General features: G+C 44.6%; 1 long non-coding RNA gene across 1 annotated transcript; it reads right to left on the reverse strand.

Moving 5' to 3' along the window:
* Positions 1 to 7,735: 7,735 nt before the first annotated feature.
* On the reverse strand, positions 7,736 to 11,514 carry LOC116995109. Its single transcript, XR_004417667.1, has 3 exons — positions 11,040 to 11,514; positions 10,413 to 10,515; positions 7,736 to 7,846 (listed from the first exon to the last, which is right to left on the reverse strand). It is a non-coding gene; the product is annotated as an uncharacterized LOC116995109 (long non-coding RNA).
* Between the last annotated feature and the right edge of the window lie 12,314 nt (positions 11,515 to 23,828).

The raw sequence follows: 23,828 nt of genomic DNA on the forward strand, positions 1-23,828 counted from the left end.
AAATTCCCACAAAATTTGAGCCAAAATTGCCTCAGAATTTCCACAAAATCTCCACCAAGCCCGCACAATATTCCCCACAGAACTGACCCAAAATCCCAATAAATTCTCCAAAAATTTCCGTAAAATTCCCACAAAGATACCCCAAAATTCCTTCAAAAGTCCAACAAAATCACCCCAAAATCCGTTCAGAATTTCCACAAAATTCCCAGAAAATTCCCACAAAATCACCCCAAACTTCCCTCAGAATTTCCACAAAATCACACCAAAATTCCCACAAGATGGCCCCAAATTACCGCAGAATTTCCACAAAATCTAAAAAAAATTCCCACAAAAATCATACCAATATCACCCTAAAATTCTATCTGAATTTCCACTAAATCCCCAGAAAATTTCCCAAGAACCGCCCCAAAACCCCAGAAATTGCACCCAAATTTCCACAAAATTTCCCAAAATATCACCCCAATTTCCCACAAACTCACCCAAAAATTCTCTCAAAATTCCCACATAACCACCACAAAATTCCCACAAAATCACCCCAAACTTCCATCAGAATTTCCACAAAATCTCCATAAAGCCCCTACAACATTCCCAAGAGAACTGCCCAAAAATTCCAAAAAATTCTACAAAAATTTTGGTAAATTTCCCACAAAGATACCCCAAAATTCTTTCGAAATTCCCACAAAATCATACCAAAATCCCCTCAGAACTTCCACAAAATCATCCAAAAATTCCCACAAAAATTCCCACAAAATCACACCAAAATGACCCTAAAATTCCATCTGAATTTCCAGAAAATCCCCACAAAATTTCCTCATAACTGCCCCAAAATCCCCAGAAATTCTCCACAAAATTCCCAAAAATTCCCTAAAAATTCCCACATAACCACCACAAAATTCCCACAAAATCACCCCAAACTTCCATCAGAATTTCCACAAAATCTCTACAAAAACCCCAAATAATTTCCCCAGACAACTGCCCAAAAATCCCGACAAATTCTCAAAAAATCTCCGCAAAATTCCCACTATGTTACCCTGAAAATCTCTCGAATTTCCCACAAAATCACCCCAAATGTCCATCAGAATTTCCACAAAATGACCGCAAAATTCCCCCAAAAATTCCCACAAAAATCACACCAAAATAACCCTAATTTTCTATCTGAATTTCCACAAAATACCCATGAAATTCCCCAAGAAGTGCCCAAAACCCCAGAAACTGTCCCCAAATTTACACCAAAATTCCAAAAAAATAAACCCATATTTTCTTCAAATTTCTCACAAAATAACCCCAAACTTCCTTCAGAATTTCCACAAAATCCCCACAAAATTCCACAAGAACTGCCCCGAAAACCAAGAAATCATCCCAAAATTTCCCCAAAAATACACAAAAAGTCACCCCAAGTTTTCTTCAAAATTCTAACAAAATCACCACAATATTCTCCAAAAATTCCCACAAAATGGCCCCAAAATACCCTCTGAATTTCCACAAAATCCACACAAAATTCCATAAAAACTGCACCTAAAAACTCACAAATTCTCAGAAATTTTCCTCAAAATTTCCCACAAACTCACTCCAAAATTCCCTCAAAATACCCACAAATTCACCCCAAAAATCTCCTCACAATTTCCACAAAATCATCCAAAAATTCTCCAAAAATGTCCCACAAAATCACCCCAAAATTCCTTCAGAATTTAAAAAAAATCCCCACAAAATGCACCACAACACAGCCGAAAATCCTGAAAATTCCTGCAAAAAATTCCTGCAAAAATTCCCACAAACTCAACCCAAAATTCCCTCAAAATTCAAACAAAATCATGAAAATTCCCCAAAAATTGTCACAAAATCCCCTCAGAATTTCCGCAAAATCACCCCAACTCCGCACAATATTGCCCCGAGAACTGGCCCTAAATCCCTAAAAATCTCCCAAAATTCCCCCAAAATTCCAACAAAAATTACCACAAAATCACCCCAAACTTCCCTCAGAATTCCCACAAAATCTCTACAAAACCACCCAATAATTTCCCCAGACAACTGCCCAGAAATCCCAACAAATTCTCCAAGAATTTCAATAAAATAAGACCATTGCAGCGCTGCCATGTCAACCCGAATCACAAATGGCAAAGAATGAAGCCGCAGAGAAAGAGGTTTGGGTGTGAAGCTGTCAAGACACTGTTCTATGCGCGACAGGTTGTCGAGCAATCAGATTTCCTTTTCAATTCAGATGACAAAAGAGGCAGGAACACGATAGGGAACACTCGGGCTAACTGGGACACACTAGAACACACTCAGACACACTCGGGAAAAGTCAGACACACTCGGGCACACCCGACAACACACTCACTCACTTGGGCACACTCGGGCACACTTGGGCACACTCGGTAACACTCACACACATTTCGGAATATGTGGCCACACGCAGCCACACTCGCACATAATCTGGCACACACGGGCACACTCGGGCACACTCGGCACACTCGTCCACACAAAGGCACACTCGGCCTTACACAAGAACACTAAATCAAACTGGAGCACAAGAGGGCATAGGTGGGCAAATGCAGGACCAGGTTGTGTCCATAACAGCGCTCTACTACTGGGGAAGGGCTGCAGTACCATGTTCTTTCCACTGGGATGCAGCAATACTTGGCTGTTCTGAAGAACAGGATTGCATCCACCAGGGGGCAGCAGCACCAGAAGAAGGGGCGCACAGTGCCGGGATGTGTCAACCAGGGAGCAGCACTGCCCTGGGTATGGGGGAGCTACAGTTCTGGGTTGTGTCTACTGGGAGGGCGCAGCACTCCTTGGGGGCAGGGCTGCAGCACCAGGTTTTGCCGACCAGGGAGCAACACAGGCCAGAGAGTTGGGTGGGTGCAGTACAAGGGTGAGTTCAAAAGGGGGCAGCAGTGCCTGCAATGTGGGGACACAATACCAGGCCTCCACCAGCAGGCAACTCTTCACTGGATGTGATGGTGCAGTACTGGCTTGTGAACACAATTGGGCAGCGCTACTCAGAGGAAGGGAGTGGCAGTACCAGGTTCTGACCACCAGGGGGCAGCACTGTTAAAGGGGTGGGGGTGGCAGTGCTGCATTGTGTCCACCAGGAGGCAACATTACATGCCCAGAGGGGTGGAGTGACAGTACAGGCTTCTGAAAACCAGGGAGTAGCACAGCAAGGGGGTGGGGAGATGCAGTAGCACGTTGTGTCCACCAGAGGGCACCACTCCCCGGGGGGTGATGACAGCACCATATGTTGTTTTGTCCGTCAAGATGCAGAACTTCCTGGAGGGTTGGGGCACAGTAGCAGTTTGAGTCATCCAGGGGGTAACAGAGCATGGAAGATGCAGGGCTGCAGTATTGGGTTGTGTCCTCCAGGGGACAGCACTGCTGGTGATGTTGAGTGCTGCAGTACCAGATTGTGTCCAGCAGAGACCAGCATTCCCCGGTGGCAGGGGAGGGGGGGTGGGGGGTGAGGCGCACAGTACCAGATTGTGTCCACCAGTGGGGTGCACTACAAGGCGTGTGGGGTCATTGCAGTACCGGGTTGTATCCAGCAGGCGGTGACACCGCTTGTGGGGGGGGACAATCCGGGTCTCTGTAAACCAGGGCCAGCACTGCCCTGTGGGCTGTGGGCGAAATACCTTGTTGTGCCTACCAGGGAGCAGCACAATCCAGGTTGTCAGAGGGCATTCTTCTGGGTTGTGTCCACCACGGGGTAGTTTTACCTGGAGGGGGCACAGAACCTGATAGTCTCCACCAGGGGGCAGCACTGCCCGGGTGGTGTTTAGGGCTGCAGTACAGGGTTATGTTGACCTGGGGCAAGCGCTTCTCTGAGGCTGGGGGAGCAGTACAGTGTTGTGTGCACTGACGAGCACTAATGCACGGAGGATGCAGGTGAAGTACTGTTTTTTTTCCAGCAGGGGGTAGCACTCCCTGGATGGGTAGGGTACAGTACCTGGTTGTTTCCACCAGGAGGGAGCACTGCGCTGGGGTTGGGGGACTTCAGTACCAGGTTGTGTCCAGCAGGCAGTGACACTGCCTGGGGGCACACAGTACCTGTTTCTATGCACCAGGGGACAGTACTGCCCGTGTAGAGGGGACAGAATATCTGGGTTGGTCTGCTAGGGTTCAGAACTACCTGAGGGAGGAGGGGGTGGTCACTGTGCGGTTTGTGTCCACCAGAGGGCAGCCGTGACCTAGGGGTGGGGGTGCCATACATAGTATTGTTCACAAGGGGGCAGCAGTGCTCTTGTGGTAGGGGCGCACTATCAGGTTGCGTCCACCAGGGGTAAGCACTTCCCGGGGGGATGAAGGACCATTTTTTGTCCACCAGAGGGCATCCCTGCCTGCTGGTGGGAAGGGAGGCTGCAGAACCATGTTGTGTCCACCAGGGTGCAGAACAACCTGTGGTGGGGAGAGGCCTGCATTACCAAGCTGTGTCCACTAGGGGACTGGACTTCCTGGGTAAAACCCCACAAGGGGGAAGCAGTGTTCAAGGTGGCGGGTGGCTGCAGTATTGGGTTGTGTCCACCAGGGGGCAGTACATCCCAGGGGGCTGGCGGGGCTGTAGTACCAGCTTGTGTTTACCTGAGGCAACCCTGACCGGAGGGTTGGTGTCTGCATTACAGGTTTGTGTTCACCAGTGGCAGCCCTCCCTGGTGGGGGGTGGGGGAGTCATACTGCATTTTGTCCATAAGGGGGCACCACTATTCAGGCGGTGGGGGATTGCACTACCAGGTTTTGTCCACCAGGGTGCAGTTTTGCCCACCAGGGAGTTGGGGGGGGGGGGGGGGGGGGGGGGCAGTAGGGGATTGACACCAAAAGGGGGCAGTAGTGCATGGAGAATGGGCACACAGTAACAGTTTGTGTCCAGCAGGGGGCAGCGTTACCCTGGAGATGAGGGCACCATACAGTTTTGTGTCAACAGGGGGGAAAGCAAAGCCCAGGGATTTGGGGGGTGAAGTACTGTGTTGTGTCCAGCAGAGGTCAGCACGACCTGACGGGGCTGCAGGGGCTGCAGTACCTGGTTGGGACCCAAATTTCCCTTTTTAAGCTCAAATTCTCTTTTCCATTCCCAAATTCTCCCTTCCAGAACCCAAATTTCCATTTCTGGTCCATTTTCTCCTTTTTGGGGCCAAAAAAATCTCCTTTTTTATCCCCAAACTCCCCCTTTTGGACTCAACTTTCCCGTTTTCAGCCCCAAATTTCCCATTTTTAGGCCAAAATTCTCTTTTTTTCAGTCCTAAATTTTCCTTTTTTACTTCCCAAATTTCCCATCTGGGCACCCACATTTCACATTTTAGCCCTAAATTCTCCTTTTTTACTCCCCAGTTTCCCTTTTTGAACCCAAACTTTCCAGCGGGGTGCCAAATTCTCCCATTTTTAGTCCCAAATTCTCCCTTCCTGGAACCAAATTCTCCTTTTTTCGTCCCAGATTTCTCATTTTTATCCCCAAATTTCCCATTTTTAGGTCTAAATTCTCCCTTTTTGGTCCCAAATTTCCCTTTTCAGACCTGAATTTCCCATCTGGGAACCCAAAGTGCCCTTCTTTTGCCCCAAAATTCCCCTTTTTACCCAAATTTCCCCTTTTTAAGCCCCAAATTTTGTACTTTTGGACACAAATTTCCTGGTTTTGGACCCCAACACCCCATTTTTGCACCCAATTTCTCCTTTTTCAGCCCAAAATGTCTCTTTCTTATTCCCAAATTCCCAATTTTAAGTCCAAATTCTCCTTTTTTGGACCCAAATTTTCCTTTCTGATCTCAAATTCTCCTTTTTAATTCCCAAATTCTCACTTCCAGGACCCAAATTCCCATTTTTGGTCCAATTTCTCCTTTTTGGGGCAAAACCTCTCCTTTTTTACTCCCAAATTTTGCATTTTGGACTCAAAGGCTCAGTCATGGGCACAGGAGCGGTGGCACTATCTGCTGCCAGTAAGGCAGGACACGGCCCCGGAATGGCGAGGGCCCCAGTGGCAGCCCTGATGAACCCCATGCTTCTGGGTGGGTGGGACATGGTGCTGGGGGCATTGCAACAGGTGGGACCGTTCCCCCGGGATCCCATCCCCCCACCTCAAGAGGTGGGCAAGGCTCTGACATCAGCGTTCAGGGGACAGGCGGCACCACCCCAACCCCTTCAGCAGGCGACGCCTGCCATCCCGCCCCCGCGGGCAGACCCAAAGGCAGAGAGGGACCCATCCCCATCACTGAGCCCGCAGGTGGGGGGGTCCTGCCGCCACGGCCGAGCCACTCACAGGGGGTGCGCCCCGGTCGCTCACAAGCGGTGCACACTTCCCGAGCCACGACCTGGACTTGTTCAAACATGTCCAGAACCCAGACTTGTCCAATATTACTACAATTCCCCCTTTTTTTTCCTTTTGGCATCAGCTGAATTTTCTTTACAATCTTATCTTAATTCAGTATTTTGTTTTTTGGTGGTATATATTGTGTTGTTTTATTTTTCGCTGTTATTGACTATGTGCAACTTTGGGATTGAATGAGGGTCATTTTATGCATGGTTTTGTATTTGAGGTAGGATTAATTGAAGTAGGTTTTTAAAATAGACTTTTGATATGTATGATGGGGATTTGGGGTAGGACCGTCTCTACTGGTGGAGTTTTGGTTGTGAATTTATTAGATGGCTTTTATTAGATGCAGTTTTTAATTTTTGAAAGTTTTTTTTTTAAATGTAGTGCTTTTAAGATGGTTTTCCATAATATAATGTATAGTTTTATTTTGTTTGCACATGGTGTATGATAAGGTCTATATGGTCTATTTACTACTATCTTTTTTAGTTTTGGTATTGATAAGGTTTTCTTTGAATTGTGTTTTATTGTTGTTTTTACACATCCAAATTCCTTCCAGTTGCTTGGAGCTTCATCTGTTTGCTGGCACTGGGAGAAGCGAGAAGTGTTTAGCACAGCACAATGATTAGAACGGTCTCATTTTCAGAAGACACAACTGAACGACAACAGACCAACACTGCTTCGAGCCAATTTGGGCACATTTCCCTTTCTGCAATCTGACCTTTCTTCTGTGTCACGCCTGAAATTCTGAGTTCCTTAGAAACTCTGGTCCAGTCCTTCCCTCTCCTCTCAGCTGCCTCACAAATTACACTGCAATAATGTGAGCTCCTGTGGTAGGTATGGCAACAACAAAATGATAGTTTTACTTCAGGTTTTAATTACCTGAATGGAAAAGGATGCAAGAGCCATCGCTGCAAGTTAAACTGGAGCACTGCTTCAAAACAGGGCAGTGAAGGTGCAGGGTAGAAGCTTTCCTAAGAGAAACAGTATCTACCAATGGGACACAAAGGGGAAATTCATGCCAAGTTTTTGGAGAAAACTAGAAAACTCACAGTAGTAAAGTTAAAGAGTGTTGGGTAAAAAAAAAAATTAAAAAAAAAATCCAAAGCCAAATCCAAAACAAACCGCAAACCACTTTTTGAGATTATTCTTGCTTTATACCACAATTGCTTGCTTTGAGTGGAAAACACTCAGTAGGAGGAACACTCCTACTGTATGAGAAACACTTACAATGAGTCAAATGCATGGCAAACCAAACACAACCAAAAGCAGCATTAACAGAAAAAACCCTGCTGAAATAATTGCTCAAATATATACCAAGCCTTGCTGAAAGGAGTGTCATCGTCAGCCTGGTTTGGTTTTCTCCCTTTGAACTGGTGAAACAACTGACCTTCAACACCTCATGCAAAAGCATTTATCTAATGCTACATAAAAAGCCTTTTCTTACACACCATATTTTAGCCCTAAACTTGCAAATCCCCCTCCAAAATAACAATTCACCACATATGGCTATGGAGTCATTCCTGTCTTTGAGCACAAGTCAAGCTGAACCTGTGGGGACAAGAAAAAGAAAAGTGACTTCATGCTGTTCCTTTGGAAATTACAGAATCATAGGGGAAGGTTTTTATTAGCTTAGGAAAATGCACGCCCAGTTCAACAGTGGCAGGGAAGTCAGGAGATAAATGCTTTGCTTTCAGAGACAAAAATTTAAATAAATATTTACATGAAACCAGGAGTCCACACATTGCCTTATCAGAAGTCCTTATTAAGAAAAAACCCCTGCAGTGTCCTCTCAAGGGACATTGGAAGAACTCCTTGGCTGGGTCACAGCCCAGGTCAGCACTGCTCCACCCGTGGCCTGCAGCCCTTTCACATCTTTGCGAGTCCCCATAGACCCCAGAGGACTGCAGGGCCAAGTTTCACCTTGGCCATTCTCTGCAGTCCAACGTTCATTTCCTGCCAGAGCTGCCTGTGCACAGCAGCCACTCACCACTGATGGCTAGAAATGACTTGGTGTGAACCTTTCACCTTACCTCCGGGAATGGAGCGCAATGGCACCTCAGTGGTATTTAACAGCTACAAATGTCGCGTGAGTTTAGCAGTAACATTCCTGTATGTTCTTGTCATTCACCCTGAGAGTCAAAAGGAAGTTTCTAGAAACAAAGATTCCTACTTAAGAAGGGACTGCAATCTTACTGCCAAGTACTAACATCTGGCCCAATGACTTCTCCCCCATCACTGCTCACACTAGTGTGCGTGCGTGTATACACGTGTGTGTATATATATATATGTATGTATACAATATTATGTTAAAAAATCACAGATTATTTCTGTCCCTGTACCAGCTCTAATCCTCTCATCTTTTTCTCAACTACTCGAACTAGTAAAACTCCATTTCATACCTGGCAGTTTCTTGTTGCCAGCTCTGCTGGTTACGGGCCAGGTAAAGCAGGGTCTCCACTTCCCCACAGGTCGCTACCATTTGTCCCAGAGCCACCACTCTGCTCTCCTTCAGGCAGCAGCTGTGGGCAAACTGCTGATGTGCACTAACCGTTCCACTATGGAGTGGTGACACAGAATGAAACCCAAGGTTCTCCCTTCAGCAGCCCATTAAAAAAATTTATCTGGAGAACTTTCCTTCGCTGAAAATATGCAGTGGTAATATTTTCCATCCTGCTGACCCTGGAGAGTATGTTCAACAACTAACATAAAATAACAAACTTATTACAAAAGTGTCCCAATTGAATCCTATGTCTGACATACAGCTTGTTTTAAAGAACCTTGAGAACCAGGATGGAAAAGCTTTCCACAAGATGCTTATCAGAGCTCAAGACAGATAGAACTCGCTATCTGCTCGACCGCAGGCTTACTTTTTCCTCAGTGAACACAGAACGCTGTGCAAGAAGTCCATGTTTATATATTCTGAGGGCACTGCGCAGCCAGGACAAAGAGCAAATCAATAAATAAAGAATTGGGAATTCCAAGAGCAGCTGACATGGTTTACAAGCACCATGGGACTGGGATTCATCAATCACTTGGGCTCTTTACAAATGCCCCTCTTAGGACACAGATTCCCAGTCTGTGTGGAGAAGCTAGGAGGGCTATTTTCTCTTCCCCAGGTTCACATTCAGGACAGCCACTGTCTCTACAGCTCCACAAGAACATCATGCACAGCAATTCCCTCACAGCCTTCGTGCCTCCCGCACCAGCAGCTGTTGACCAGCTGCAGTCCTGCTGGGGCTGCCACAAACACCAAATCCCTCCCTCCTCGGGAGGGTGGGTGCTGCTGGCCATGTACTTTTTCTAGCTATCAACACCAGGTTCCAAAGACACCAGCTATCCATGCTTTTCATCCCCGTGCGCCTTAAATGCCCAGCATTAAGTGGATTGTCTGAGAACCCTCCAACCACAAAATGCCAAAGAGTTCTGCTACTTTTTCTCCTCAGAGGACTTCAAGACTGCTCTTTTCCTGCTGCCAGGACTACACAGAGCAGGTCAAACCATAGCTAAAGACAGGTTAAGCACATTCAAACTGGTGCTCTACTTGCAGGGGTCTGGGTGAACAAAGGACTCTGTAACTGCATTGACAGACCCTAACAGCCTGCCAATTGCTTCTGACATGACTGCTGTGGGAAGCCAAATCCAACTGTAACTACACCATGCTCAACTCTAACCAACACATAGAGAGAGTTGGTTAGGAAATCCCTTAGGCTTCTTGTCTCCCTTTGACCTCCGAGGGCTTTCTCCAGGGACAGTGTGTCTGTGGAGCACAGCAGGGATGTGCAAAGTGCATGTGCAAAGCCAAGACATGTCACACAAGAAACCTGCTGACAGTTCACAGCACCAGCCTATTTACCAAACACACTGGCCTTATGCCCATCTGTCTGGTGGAAAATGAGTTGGCTGAAGTTTCCCTGCTCTATAACCACAGCATGTGACAAGCCCCATCTCCAGCCAGTTCACTCACAACCCTCACACTAGTGTGCTTCTTTCCTCTAAAGTCAGGCACAAATTCCTTGCAGTATTAGCTCTTGGATCAGGGATAACAGAGCTCCAACTGCAGCTCCTGCAGCAGAGCAACCTGACACTAAATGTCAAAGAAAAACACTCATTTTACCTGGTCTGGTCAATTCACTGAAGAGTTGAAGTAGAAAACAAGGATCATAGAAGTCATCAAGGCTCTTGACTGTTTCATCTTTATATAGTGACTCTTGTATCACCTGAAACCAAATCCAAACCAGTGTTTGTAAGGAACAGCACCAATTTCAAGCTTGTTTTCAAACTTCCACAAACACCTCATCCCACTAGAACCCACTTGACACCGCACGCATTGTAAAATACGATGCAACGCGGGGTGTGACGTGCTTGTGTTTAAAACCAGCTTTCGCTATGAGACTCTCTCCACAACTATTTCCCCTGAGCAGCACCAACAGCTACAGAAGCATGCCAGCAAACTGTAAGAAAGGCTGGAGAGCCCATTGCCAGTGGATCCTTGGGCTGTCCAATCCTGGCCTCACATATGTGACGACCTCTGCAACGCACGGTCACTCCTGCTGATGAGACATGGCCCATATCTTGCAGTTAATTTTGAAAGGTGCTCCCAAACAACAAATTCCAGTCCTCCTACAAACTGAAATGACTCTGCCGACGGAAGCAAACCGCATGGAGGCAAGAAATGAATGCCTCAAGGCTCTTGCTGTATATCCAAGGAAGGGTAACCGTACGCAGGCTGAACCAAAAGCACCTGTGGTGACAGCAGCCGGGGATGCTGAGGGAATGACAGAAGTGTCTTCATCATCTTCTCTCAATCCAGCAGACACAGAATCTCCTCCGTGCTTGGCTGCTGTCACAGGGACTTGCCCAGACTCTGCAAATCTTGTGATGCTTCACAGTGGCTGGAGCTCACAGCAGGATCCTTAAACATTATTCAAGGTAACTGCATCAGGCAACAGAGTCAAAAGCAACTCCAGAGGAGATTTTGCCTTCATTTGTACTTATTACCCTGTGGGACTCGAAGCTAGAACTCGTTTCCCTGGTAACACCTTTGCCATCCATCCCAAGGCTTTTCAAATTTAGTCTGAGGGTGTCTCGTTCACTCTGCCCTCCTCTGTCCATCCAAGGCAGAACATATCCATTTAGAGGCACCTATGGAATTAAGCTTGAAGTGCAGATCAAAATGGCAGCAGCTGCATGAAGGGACAGGGATCCAGACCTGACTCAGTCAGTGCTCTTGCACTGCTGGTAGTATTTCTGCCGCTACCTCCAGGACAGAAAAGAGCACGTGAGGAAGGCAGACCAAAGCACAACTGTTGGCAACAGACTTTCCTATCGACTGCGTGAGCACAGCAAAGGGAAAAGTCAACCAGTGACTCATGTTTCAGCCTGCCACCTGTGAGGAGACCCCTACAGTGAGTCCTGCTTATGGAGAGTGAGTGACTCCAGAAACGAAACATTCCCTCATCTAACCCACAAACACACTGAAGTCTGGGCAACATAAGAGAATGACATTAAGATTAGGAAATAAGTAGTAAAAACGTTTCCAAAAGCAGCATTCACCTTTAGGTTTGACCTCATTCACTGTCTCCTTCATTTAAAAACCAGACCCTGCAAAAAGACCAGTTGTGAGACTATCTGTGTGTAGTTTGCCAAACAACGTAAGGTGTTCGGCTCACCTCCAGATTTCTGGGTTCTGCACTGCAGATCTCTCGCTGTCCTTGAAGCCATTTTTGGGGGAATTTGGAGCAATTTTGTGGCATTTTTGTGGGGATATTTAGGGGAGATTTTAGGGCCTTTTCGGGGTCTTGGTGTGTGGGTATTTAGGGACATTTTTAAAGGTATTTTGGGGGCTTTTGTGGGAAATTTTGGGAATTTTGAAGCCCTTTTTGGAGGGGATTTTGGGACAATTTTCAGGGGAATTTGGGCAAGTTTTGAAGCTTTTTTTGCGGGGTTTTGGGGCAATCTTTGAGGAGATTTTGAGACCATTTTGGGGGAGTTTTAGGGGGATTGGGAGGGATTTTGGGGCCTTTTTGGGGGCTCAGTGTGGGTATTTAGGGACATTTTTGAGGGTATTTTTGGGGGCTTTTGCGGGGAATTTTGGAAATTTTTGAAGCCATGTCTGAGGTGGTTTTTGGGACATTTTAGGGGGAATTTTGAGCCATTTTGGCGTAATTTTCGGTGGATTTTGGGGCATTTTATGGGCCCGGTGGGAGGTTTTAGGGACATTTTGAGGGGATTTTGGGGCTTTTGTTGGTGCAATTTTGGGAATACTTGAAGCCGTTCTGAGGGGAATTTGGAGCAATTTTGTGGCCTTTTTGTGGGGACATTTTTGAAGATATTTTAGGGTTTTTTCGGGGTCTTGGTGTTGGTATTCAGGGACATTTTTGAGGGTATTTTGGGGGCTTTTGCTGGGAATTTTGGGAATTTTTGAAACCCTTTTTGAGGGGAATTTTGGGACCTTTTTTCCAGGGAATTTGGGGAATTTTTGAAACCATTTTAGGGCAGGATTTTGGGACCTTTTCCAGGGAATTTTGGGATATTTTGAAACCCTTTTTGGGGGTTTTGGGCCAATTTTTGGGGAGATTTTGAGGCCATTTTGGGGGAGTTTTAGGGGGATTGGGAGGGATTTTGGGGCTTTTTTGGGGGTTCAAGGTGGGTATAAGGGACATTTCTGAACGTATATCGGGGCCTTTTGCGGGGAATTTTGGGAATTTTTGAAGCCGTTTTTGAGGTGATTTTGGGGACATTTTAGGGGGAATTTGGGGACATTTTAGGGGGGAATTTCGCGCCATTTTGGGGTAATTTTAGACGGATTATTGGGCATTTTAGGGGCTCGGTACGGGAATTTAGGGACATTTTGAGGGGATTTTGTGGCTTTTTTTGGTGCAATTTTGGGAATACTTGAAGCCATTTTTGGGGGAATTTGGAGCAATTTTGTGGCCTTTTTGTGGGGACATTTAGGGGATATTTTAGGGCATTTTCTAGGGCTTGATGTTGGTATTTAGGGACATTTTTGAAGGTATTTTGGGGCTTTTTGCAGGGAATTTTGGGAATTTTTGAAGCTGTTTTTGAGGTGATTTTGGGGACATTTTAGGGGGAATTTGGGGACATTTTAGGCAGAATTTCGAGCCAAATTTGGGGTAATTTTAGGTGACTTCTTGGGCATTTTATGGGCTCGGTGTGGGTATTTAGGGACATGTTTGAGGGGATTTTACATCTTTTTTGAGGGAATTTTGGGGGTTTTGCAGCCAGTTTTAGGGTTTTTTGAAGTCATTTCTGGGGTGATTTGGGGGATCTTTCAGGGGAATTTGGGACCATTCTTGAAGGATTTGGAGGCCATTCTTGGGGGAATTTTAATGAGATTTAGGGAGGAATTTATGGCCATTTTTGTGCCAGTTTTAAGGGATTTTTGGGGCATTGTGCAGTTTAATTTGAAGTCCTTTAAGTGCTGATTTGTGAGCCATTTTGGGGCTGATTTTGGGAGGATTTTTTGGCTTATTTGGGAAATTTTAGGGCGATTTGGGATAATTTCTGGGGGATTTGGGGTGGGGTTTTTCTGGGAATTTTAGGGAGTCTCGGGCAGGATTTTGGGTCCATTGTGGTGGATTTTGGGCATTTCTTGTGGGGGATTCCTGGGGCATTTTGGGGAGGATTTTGGGGCTTTCTTGGAGAAATTTAAGGGGGATTTGCAGCTATTTTGGGGCCATTTAAAGGCGCTTTGTGGGGAGATTCGAGGCGTTTTTGGGGTGGATTTTTAGGCCTTTTCTGGGGAATTTGGGGAATTTTTAAGCCCTTTTTGAGGGGGATTTTGGGGTCTTTTCCGGCGAATTTGGGGGATTTTTGAACGCCTTTTTGGGGGGTTTTGGGGTAATTTTTGGGGAGATTTTGAGACCATTTTTGGGGAGTTTTAGGGGGATTGGGAGGGATTTTGGGGCCTTTTTGGGGATTCGGTGTGGGTATTTAGGGACATTTTTGAGGGTATATTGGGGCTTTTTGCGGGGAATTTTGGGAATTTTTGAAACCCTTTTTGAGGTGATTTTGGGGACGTTTTAGGGGGAATTTGGGACATTCTATGGGGGAATTACGAGCCATTTTGGGGTAATTTTAGATGGATTTTTGGGCATTTTAGGGGCTCGGTAGGGGAATTTAGGGACATTTTGAGGGGATTTGGGGACTTTTGTTGGTGCAATTTTGGGAATACTTGAAGCCATTTTTGGGGAATTTGGAGTAATTTTGTGGCCTTTTTGTGGGGACATTTAGAGGAGATTTTTGGGCCTTTCTAGGGGTTCAGTGAGGGTATTTAGGGATATTTCTGAGGGGATTTTGGGTTTTTTTTGGCGAGATCTTTGGGGATTTTTGAGGCCATTTTTAGGGATTATTAAAGCCATGTTCTTCGTTATTTGGGAGATACTTCTGGGGAATTTGGGACCACATTTGCAGGATTTGGAGGCCATTCTCAGGGGAAATTTATTGGGATTTGAGAGGAATTTTAGGGCCATTTTTGGGCCAATTTTGGGGATTTTTGGACCATTGTGCAGTTTAATTTGAAGTCCTTTAAGTGCTGATTTTTGATTCATTTTGGGGCCTGTTATGGGTGGATTTTTTGGCTTCCTTTGAAAAATTTTATGGAAATTTGGCATCATTTCTGGGGGATTTGGGGTAATTTTCTGGGGAATTTTAGGGAGACTTGGGCAGGATTTTGGGTCCATTGTGGTGGGCTTTGGGCTTTTTGAGGAAATTTCTGGGGGATTTGAGGGCCAATATACTCTCAAAAATGTCCCTAAATTCCCACACCGAGCCCCCAAAAAGGCCCCAAAATCCCTCCCAATCCCCCTAAAACTCCCCAAAATGGCCTAAAAATCTCCCCAAAAATTGCCCCAAAACCCAACAAAAAGGACGTCAAAAATTCCTCAAATTCGCCGGAAAAGACCCCAAAATCCTCCTCAAAAAGGGCTTCAAAATTCCCCAAATTCCCAAAAAAGGGCCCCAAAATCCCCCTCCAAAAGGACTTAAAAATTCCCCACATTCCCCGAAAAGGCCCCAAAATCCACCCCAAAACCGTCACAAATCTCCCCACAAAACTCCTTTAAATGACCCCAAAATAGCCACAAATCCCCCTAAAATTCCTCCAAGAATACCCCAAAATCCTCCCCAAAATGCCCCAGGAATTCCCCACAAGAAAAGCTCAAAATCCACCACAATGGACCCAAAATCCTGCCCGAGTCTCCCTAAAATTCCCCAGAAAAGCCCCACCCCAAATCCCCCAGAAATTATCCCAAATCACCCTAAAATTTCTAAAATAAGCGAAAACATCCTCCCAAAATCAGCCCCAAAATGGCTCACAAATCAGCACTTAAAGGACTTCAAATTAAACTGCACAATGCCCCCAAAATCCCCAAAATTGGCCCAAAAACAGCCGTAAATTCCCTCCTAAATCTCATTAAAATTCCCGCAAGAATGGCTTCCAAATCCTGCAAAAATGGTCCCAAATTCCCCTGAAAGATCCCCCAAATCACTCCAGAAATGGCTTAAAAAATCCCTAAAACTGGTCGCAAAAACCCCCAAAATTCCCTTCAAAAAAGACGCAAAAGTCCCCTCAAACATGTCTCTAAATACCAACTCCAAGACCCCGAAAAGGCCCTAAAATATCCCCTATGCGTCCCCAAAAAAAGGCCACAAAATTGCTCCAATTTCCCCACACAATGGCTTCAAGTGTTCCCAAAATTGAACCAACAAAAGCCACAAAATCCCCTCAAAACGTCCCTAAATACCTACACCGAGCCCATAAAATGCTCAAAAATCTGCCTAAAATTACCCCAAAATGGCTCGAAATTCCCCCCTAAAATGTCCCCAAATTCCCCCTAAAATGTCCCAAAAATCATTTCAGAAATGGCTTCCAAAATTCCCATATTTCGCCGCAAATGCCCCCAATATACCCTCAAAAATGCCCCTAAATACCCACACCGAGCCCGCAAAAAGGCCCCAAAATCCCTCCCAATCCCCCTAAAACTCCCCCAAAATGGCCTCAAAATCTCACGAAAAATTGCCCCAAAACCCCAAAAAAGGCCTTCAAAAATTCCCCAAATTCCCCAGAAAAGAACCCAAAATCCACCCCAAAAAGGCCTCAAATCTCCCCACAAAACTCCTTTAAATGGCCCCGAAACAAACGCAAATCCCCCTAAAATTCCTCCAAGAAAACCCCAAAATCCCCCAGAAATTCCCCACAAGAAAAGCCCAAAATCCACCACAATGGACCCAAAATCCCGCCCAAGTCCCCCTAAAATTCCCCAGAAAAACCCCACCCCAAATTCCCGAGAAATTATCCCAAATCACCCTAAAATTTCCGAAATAAGCCAAAAAATCCTCCCAAAATCATCCCCAAATTGATTCAAAAATCACTACTTAAAGGGCTTCAAATTAAACTGTACAATGCCCCAAGACCCCGAAAAAGCCCTAAAATGTCCCCTAAATGTCCACACAAAAAGGCCACAAAATTGCTCCAAATTCCCCACACAATGGCATCAAGTATTCCCAAAACAGACCCAACAAAATCCCCAAAATCCCCTCAAAATGTCCCTAAATATCTGCAACGAGCCCTAAAATGCCCAAAAATCCGCCTACAATTACCCCAAAATGGTTCGAAATTCCCCCTAAAATGTCCCCAAATTCCCCCTAAAATGTCCCCAAAATCACCTCAAAAATGGCTTCCAAAATTCCCATAATTCACAGCAAATGTCCCCAATATACCCTCAAAAATGTCCCTAAATATACACACCGAGCTGCCAAAAAGGCCCCAAAATCCCTCCCAATCCCCCGAAACCTCCTCCAAAATGGTCTCAAAATCTGCAGAAAAGTTGCCCCAAAACCCCCCAAAAAGGGTTTCAAAAATTCCCCAAATTCCCTGGAAAAGGTCCCAAAACCCCCCCCAAAAAGGGCTTCAAAAATTCCCCAAATTCCCCTCAAAAAGGGCTTCAAAAATTCCCAAAATTCCACACAAAAAGCCCCAAAATACGTCAAAAATGCACCTGAATTCCAACACCAAGACCCCGAAAAAGCCCTAAAATATCCTCTAAATGTCCCCACAAAAAGGCCACAAAACTGCACCAAATTCCCCCAAAAATGACTTCAAGTATTGCCAAAATTGCACCAACAAAAGCCCCAAAATCCCCTCAAAATGTCCCTAAATTCCCCCACCAACCACCTAAAATGCCCAAAAATCCACCTAAAATTACCCCAAAATGGCACAAAATTCCCCCTAAAATGTCCCCAAATTCCCCCTAAAATGTCCTCAATATCACCTCGAAAATGACTTCAAAAATTCCCCTAAAATGCCCAAAAATACACTCAAAAATGTCCCTAAATACCCACACTGAGCTGCCAAAATCTCCCTAAAATTACCCCAAAATGGCGCAAAATTCCCCCTAAAATGTCCCCAAATTCCCCCTAAAATGTCCTCAAAATCACCTCAAAAATGGCTTCAAAAATTCCAAAAATTCCCCTGATATGGCACAAAAATACCCGCAAAAATGTCCCTAAATATCCACACCGAGCCCCCAAAAAGCCCCAAAATCACTCCCAATCCCCCAAAAAAATCCCCCAAAATGGCCGCAAAATGTCCCTCAAAACTGTCTCAAAATCCCCCAAAAAAGGCTTCAAAAATTCCCGAATTACCCGGAAAGGACCCAAAATTCACCCCAAAAAGGCCTCAAATCTCCCCCCAAAGCTCCTTTAAATGGCCCCAAAATCTCCCCAAAAAATGCTCCAAAACCCCCCAAAAAGGGCTCAATATTCCCCTCAAAACGGTTTCAAGTATTCCCAAAATTGCACCAAAAAAAGCCCCAAAATCCCCTCAAAATGTCCCTAAATCCCCCCACCGAGCCCCTAAAATGCCCCAAAATCCACCTAAAATTACCCTGAAATGACTCCAAATTCCCCCTAAAATGTCCCCAAAATCACCTCAAAATTGCTTCTATAATTCCCAAAATTCCCCGCAAAAGTCCCCAAAATACACTCAAAAATGTTCCTAAATACCCACACCGAGCCCCCAAAAAGGCCCCAAAATCCCTCCCAATCCCCCTAAAACTCCCCCAAAATGGTCTCAAAATCTCACCAAAAGTTTCCCCAAAACCCCCAAAAAAGGGTTTCAAAAATTCCCCAAATTTCCTAGAAAAGGTCCGAAAATCCCCCCAAAAAGGGTTTCAAAAATTCCCCAAATTCCCCTCAAAAAGGACTTCAAAAATTCCCAAAATTCCCAGCAAAAGCCCCCAAAATACCCTCAAAAATGTCCCTGAATACCAAAACCAAGACCCCGAAAAAGCCCTAAAATATCCCCTAAATGTCCCCACAAAAAGGCCACAAAACTGCACCAAATTCCCCCCAAAATGGCTTCAAGTATTCCCAAAATTGCTCCAAAAAAAACCACAAAATCCCCTCAAAATGTCCCTAAATTCCCCTACCGAAGTCCCTAAAATGCCCAAAAATCCGCCTAAAATTACCCCAAAATGGCTCGTAATTCCCCCCTAAAATGTCCCCAAAGTCCCCCGTAAAATATCCCCAAAATCACCTCAAAAACGGCTTCAAAAATTCCCAAAATTCCCTGCAAAATGGCCCCCAAAATACCCTCAAAAATGTCCCTAAATACCCACACCGAAGCTGCCAAAATGCCCCTAAAATTACCCCAAAATGGCGCAAAATTCCCCCTAAAATGTCCCCAAATTCCCCTAAAATGTCCTCAAAATCACCTCAAAATGGCTTCAAAAATTCCCAAAATTCCCTGCAAAAAGCCCTCAAAATACCCTCAATAATGTCCCTGAAATACCCACACCGAGCCCCCAGAAATGCCATAAAATCTCACCTAAAATTCCCCACAGAAAAGCCACAAAATTGCTCCAAATTCCCCCCAAAATGACTTCAAATATTCCCAAAATTACCTCCAACAAAAGCCTCAAAATCCCCTCAAAATGTCCCTAAATTCCCCGTACCGAACCCCTAAAATGCCCAAAAATCCGCCTAAAATTACCCCAAAATGGCGCAAAATTCCCCCTAAAATGTCCCCAAATTCCCCCTAAAACTGTCCCCAAAATCACCTCAAAAATGAGCTTCAAAAATTCCCAAAATTCCCCTGAAATGGCCCAAAAATACACTCAAAACTGTCCTTAAATACCCACACCGAGCTGCCAAAATCCACCTAAAATTACCCCAAAATGGCGCAAAATTCCCCCTAAAATGTCCCCAAATTCCCCCGAAAATGTCCTCAAAATCAGCTCAAAATGGTTTCAAAAATTCCCCAAATTCCCCTCATATAGGTCTTCAAAAATTCCCAAAATTCCCAGCAAATACCCCCAATATACACTCAAAAATGTCCCTGAATACCAAAACCAAGACCCCGAAAAAGCCCTAAAATATCCCTTAAATGTCCCCACAAAAAGGCCACAAAACTGCACCAAATTCCCCCAAAAATGGCTTCAAGTATTCCCAAAATTCCCCCAACAAAGCCACAAAATCCCCTCAAAATGTCCCTAAATTCCCCTACCGAACCCCTAAAATACCCAAAAATCCGCCTAAAATTAACCCAAAAAGTTTCCTAATTCCCCCCTAAAATGTCCACAAGTACCCCGTAAAATATCCATAATAGAACCTCAAAAACGGCTTGAAAAATTCCCAAAATTCCGGGCAAAAGCCCCCAAAATACCCTCAAAAATGCCCCTTAATACCCACACCGAGCTGCCAAAATCCCCCTAAAATTACCCCAAAATGGCACAAAATTCCCCCTAAAATGTCCCAAAATTACCCCTAAAATGTCCTCAAAATCACCTCAAAATGGCTTCAAAAATTCCCAAAATTCCCAGCATAAAGCCCCCAAAATACTGTCAAAAATGTCCCTAAATACCCACACCGAGCCCCCAGAAATGCCATAAAATCTCACCTAAAATTCCCCACAGAAAAGCCACAAAACTGCACCAAAATCCCCCAAAAACGGTTTCAATTATTGCCAAAATTGCACCAACAAAAGACCCAAAATACCCTCAAAATGTCCCTAAATTCCCCTACAGAGAAGCTAAAATTCCCAAAAATCCACCTAAAATTACCCCAAAATGGCACAAAATTCCCCCTAAAATGTCCCCAAATTCCCCCTAAAATGTCCCCAATATCACCTCAAAAACGGCTTCAAAAATTCCCAAAATTCGCCTGAAATGGCCCAAAAGTACACTCAAAAATGTCCCTAAATACCCACACCGAGCTGCCAAAATCCCCCTAAAATTACCCCAAAATGGCGCAAAATTACCCCTTAAAATGTCTCCAATATCACCTCAAAAATGGCTTCAAAAATTCCCTAAATTCCCCACAAAAGCCCCCAATATACCTTCAAAAATGTCCCTATATACCCACACCGAGCCCCCAAAAAGGCCCCAAAATCCCTCCCAATCCCCCTAAAACTCCCCCAAAATGGTCTCCAAATCTTAAGATAGGTTGCCCCAAAACCCCCCAAAAAGGGTTTCAAAAATTCCCAAAATTCCCTGGAAAAGGTCCCAAAATCCCCCCGAAAAAGGGCTTCAAAAATTCTCCAAATTCCCCTCAAAAAGGACTTCAAAAATTCCCATAATTCCCAGCAATAGCCCCCAAAATACCCTCAAAAATGTCCCTGAATACCAAAACCAAGACCCCGAAAAAGCCCTAAAATATCCCCTAACTGTTCCCACAAAAAGGCCACAAAACTGCACCAAATTCCCCCAAAAACGGTTTCAATTATTGCCAAAATTGCACCAACAAAAGCCCCAAAATCCCCTCAAAATGTCCCTAAATTCCCCTACAGAGATGCTAAAATTCCCAAAATTCCACCTAAAATTACCCCAAAATGGCGCAAAATTCCCCCTAAAATGTCCCCAATATCACCTCAAAAATGGCTTCAAAAATTCCCTAAATTCCCAGCAAAAACCTCCAAAATACCCTCAAAAATGTCCCTAAATACCCACAACGAGCCCCCAGAAATGCCACCAAATCTCACCTAAAAGTCCCCACAAAAAAGCCACAATATTGCTCCTAATTCCCCCAAAAATTACCTAAATATTCCCAAAATTCCCCCAACATAAGCCTTAAAATCCCCTCAAAATGTTAATAAATTACCCCACCAAACACCTAAAATGCCCAAAAATCCACCTCAAATTACCCCAAAATGGCACAAAATTCCCCCTAAAATGTCCCCAAATTCCCCCTAAAATGTCCCCAATATCACCTCGAAAATGCCTTCAAAAATTCCCAAATTTCCCTAGAAATGACCCAAAAGTGCACTCAAAAATGTCCCTAAATACCCACACCGAGTCGCCAAAATCCCCATAAAATTACCCCATAATGGTGCAAAATTACACCTAAAATGTCTCTAAAATCACCTCAAAAATGGCTTCAAAAATTCCCAAAATTCCCCTCAAAAAGGACTTCAAAAATTCCCAAAATTCCCAGCAAAAGCCCCCAAAATACCCTCAAAAATGTCCCTGAATACCAAGACCAAGACCCCGAAAAAGCCCTAAAATATCCCCTAACTGTTCCCACAAAAAGGCCACAAAACTGCACCAAATTCCCCCAAAAACGGTTTCAATTATTGCCAAAATTGCACCAACAAAAGCCCCAAAATCCCCTCAAAATGTCCCTAAATTCCCCTACAGAGATGCTAAAATTCCCAAAAATCCACCTAAAATTACCCCAAAATGGCGCAAAATTCCCCCTAAAATGTCCGTAAATTCCCCCTAAAATGTCCTCAATATCACCTCGAAAATGGCTTCAAAAATTCCAAAATTCCCCAGAAATGTCCCAAACATACACTCAAAAATGTCCCTAAATACCCACGCCGAGCTGCCAAAATCCCCCTAAAATTACCCCAAAATGACTCAAAATTACCCCTAAAATGTCTCCAAAATCACCTCAAAAATGGCTTCAAAAATTCCCAAAATTCCCCGCAAAAGCCCCCAATATACCTTCAAAAATGTCCCTATATACCCACACTGAGCCCCCCAAAAGGCCCCAAAATCCCTCCCAATCGCACTAAAACTCCCCCAAAATGGTCTCAAAATCTGACCAAAAGTTGCGGCAAAACCCCTCAAAAAGGGCTTCAAAAATTCCCAAAATTCCCTGGAAAAGGTCCAAAGATCCCCCCCAAAAAGGGTTTCAAAAATTCCCCAATATCACATCAAAAACGGCTTCAAAAATCCCCAAAATTCCCCTGAAATGGCCCAAAAATACACTCAAAAATGTCCCTAAATACCCACACTGAGCTGCCAAAATCTCCCTAAAATTACCCCAAAATGGCGCAAAATTCCCCCTAAAATGTCCCCAAATTCCCCCTAAAATGTCCTCAAAATCACCTCAAAAATGGCTTCAAAAATTCCCAAATTTCCCCAGAAATGACCCAAAAGTACACCCAAAAATGTCCCAAAATACCCACAATGAACCGCCAAAATCCACCTAAAATTACCCCAAAATGTCCTTAAATTCCACCTAAAATGTCCTTAAAATCCCCACCAAAAAGGGATTCAAAAATTCCCCAAATTAACTGGAAAAGTTCCCACAATCCCTCCAAAAAGGGCTTCAAAAATTCCCAAAATTCCCAACAAAAGCCCCCAAAATACCCTCAAAAAGTCCCTGAATACCAAGACCAAGACCCCGAAAAAGCCCTAAATATCCCCTAAATGTCCCCACAAAAAGGCCACAAAACTGCACCAAATTCCCCTCAGAATGGCTTCAAGTATTGCCAAAATTGCACCAACAAAAGCCCCAAAATCCCCTCAAAATGTCCCTAAATTCCCTACCGAGCCCATAAAATGCCCAAAAATCCACCTAAAATTACCCCAAAATGGCTTGTAATTCCCCCTGAAATGTCCCCAAATCCCCCTAAAATGTCCCCAAAATCACCTCAAAAATGGCTTCAAAAATTCCCAAAATTCCCTGCAAAAGCCCCCAAAATACACTCAAAAATGTTCCTAAATACCCACACCGAGCCCCCAAAAAGGCCCCAAAATCCCTCCCAATCCCCCTAAAACTCCCCCAAAATGGTCTCAAAATCTCACCAAAAGTTTCCCCAAAACCCCCAAAAAAGGGTTTCAAAAATTCCCCAAATTCCTAGAAAAGGTCCCAAAATCCCCCCAAAAAGGGTTTCAAAAATTCCCCAAATTCCCCTCAAAAAGGACTTCAAAAATTCCCAAAATTCCCAGCAAAAGCCCCCAAAATACCCTCAAAAATGTCCCTGAATACCAAAACCAAGACCCCGAAAAAGCCCTAAAATATCCCCTAAATGTCCCCACAAAAAGGCCACAAAACTGCACCAAATTCCCCCCAAAATGGCTTCAAGTATTCCCAAAATTGCTCCAAAAAAACCACAAAATCCCCTCAAAATGTCCCTAAATTCCCCTACCGAGCCCCTAAAATACCCAAAAATCCGCCTAAAATTACCCCAAAAGGCTCGTAATTCCCCCCTAAAATGTCCACAAGTCCCCCGTAAAATATCCCCAGTAGAACCTCAAAAACGGTTTGAAAAATTCCCAAAATT

This window comes from Catharus ustulatus, chromosome 4 (genome assembly GCF_009819885.2).
Source record: "Catharus ustulatus isolate bCatUst1 chromosome 4, bCatUst1.pri.v2, whole genome shotgun sequence".
NCBI lineage: Eukaryota > Metazoa > Chordata > Aves > Passeriformes > Turdidae > Catharus > Catharus ustulatus.